Source organism: Micropterus salmoides, unplaced genomic scaffold (genome assembly GCF_014851395.1).
Source record: "Micropterus salmoides isolate LMB-PRFRI ecotype aquatic unplaced genomic scaffold, ASM1485139v1 Ms_hic_scaffold_6, whole genome shotgun sequence".
Taxonomy (NCBI): domain Eukaryota; kingdom Metazoa; phylum Chordata; class Actinopteri; order Centrarchiformes; family Centrarchidae; genus Micropterus; species Micropterus salmoides.
This window is the reverse complement of record NW_024044348.1, coordinates 3,659,383-3,661,467: the sequence shown is the minus strand read 5'-3', so window position 1 is coordinate 3,661,467 and position 2,085 is coordinate 3,659,383.

Sequence of the window (2,085 nt, the reverse complement as noted above, 5' to 3'; positions counted from 1 at the left end):
CTGGGTTCAATCCCCGACTGTGACCCATTCACTATTGTGTTCTTGAGCATGTCACTTACCCCTTGTTGCTCCAGAGGTGTGCGACCTCTGAAGTACTAGCAATTGTAGTCGCTTTAGATAAAATCTAATGAATAGATGTAATGTGGGTGTTTTTAATGGGATTGTAGATCTTTCAGATCGATTTGAGAAAGTATCTATGATCTCGTTCCACATTTTATTGCGGGCCATGCAATGCAGGGAACTGGTCTTGGTCTTGACTCAGTCTCGCCTCCCTCGGTCTCGTCTCGGTCTCGATGCTCTCAGCACCTAAAAGTCTTGGTCTTTTCTCGGTCTCAATAACTCTGGTCTTGGTCTTGACTTGGTTTCGGTTTGGGCGGTCTTGATTACAACACTAGGTCAAGGTTTTAAGGTCATTCAAAGTGGATTTCTGCAGAAAAACAGTGATCAGAGGAGAGAATCAGAGACACATGGAGCAGATTGATTTCAGCTCTTGGAAGTCAGATTCATTTAAAAAGTATAGCCAACATAAAAATGTGTAAAACCATTTTACATAATTTAAAAACCAAATGATCCAAAATGTGGGAGCTCTCAACTGAAAACTGAAACCGCTGTCATCATTGTAATCTTTATTGATTTATATTGTTGTATTTTATTTTTATGGCGGCCTTGTAAAGCACTTTGTAATTGTGCTAAATAAATCCATCCATCGTCCGCCGCTTATCCCAGTAAAGGGTCGCCGGAGCCCATCCCAGCTGACATTGGGCGAAAGGCAGAGTTCACCCTGGACAGGTCGCCAGTCCACCGTAGGGCCACAATAACCAGTCTTTGGATGGTGGGAAGAAGCCGGAGCACCGGAGAGAACCCACGCACACACGCCGGGGCGACCGGGCACAACGACCGGGGTTCAACACACGACTTCCTGTAGGTGACAGTGCCAACCACTGCCACACTGTACCACCGGCTATATAATGACCTTCATTATTATATCAACATGTAAAAAGATGAAACCCTCACTGCACATTATACAACCTGCGATCTAGATTCAAATATTACAATTACACAGAAAATTATGGTTTTCCACAAAACGTGGTTATTTTGCTCAAACCAGGCATTTCCCATCATGCCACTCTGATTCTGCGCAGGTGTGAGAGGTAAACTGCTGGTCAGCAGATTGTTCAGTTCTTCAGAATATAGTCTGTGTTAGTGTAAGGGGCCCCACAATTGTTTTTTGTTTGTTTTTTTTAAAAGTTTTCTATTCAATTTCAAAATTGCATATGTAGCGGGTTCTTTTTCCTGAATACATCCTGATAAAGGTGTGCTGCAATGTTATTTAATGCTCAACAGCAGTAGGACGTATTGAAACGCTCTGCACGTTGGTGAGTGAGCAACGATATGTAGTAGGAGAAGAAGAGCTGTTCTGCTCTGTGTGTTGTTTTCCCCCGTGATCAAAAAGAGTTACAAGAACGCTATTAGCTTTAGGCAGCCGAGAAGTTCACAGGCAGGTAAAAGTTAGCAATAAACTCCACTACAAGTTCTCAAGCGCCTGTCTGTGTTTCCTGGCTGCAACACAGGTCTGGCTCATGTCAAACCTAATGCTCAGCTCACTGCGTGTGTGTGCACGTTAACAGTTTAACCATTAGAAACAAGTGTGAACAGTGTTTGTGTGTAAACCACGTTCAGCTTCAGCCAGCTCTGTTTAATATTCAGCTTCACAGCGGAGAAGTTGTTTTAGGGAGTGACACTGCGTTAAAGCGCGTTTAACGATTCAAGAGGCGGCTTCAGTGCTGTGAGCATCCGGTTCACACATTCACCCTGTGATCACCAAACATTTCTGCTTCCCTGTTAATGTGACATCACAGGGATGGAGACAACCACCAGTCATACGTTGAAAAACCCAGCAGACTGTTAAACAACCCTGGGTCTGACTCGTGTTTAATGAAGTGAAAATATTCATCAACACAAAAGTGTTAAATGTTAAAACAGGTTAGAACCGGCCTTCAAGCCCGTCGGAGCACAAAGTTTCTAACATCACTCGGTCACATGTGGCGTTCTCTGGAAATGATCAGAGCGTTAGTGCTCTGAATA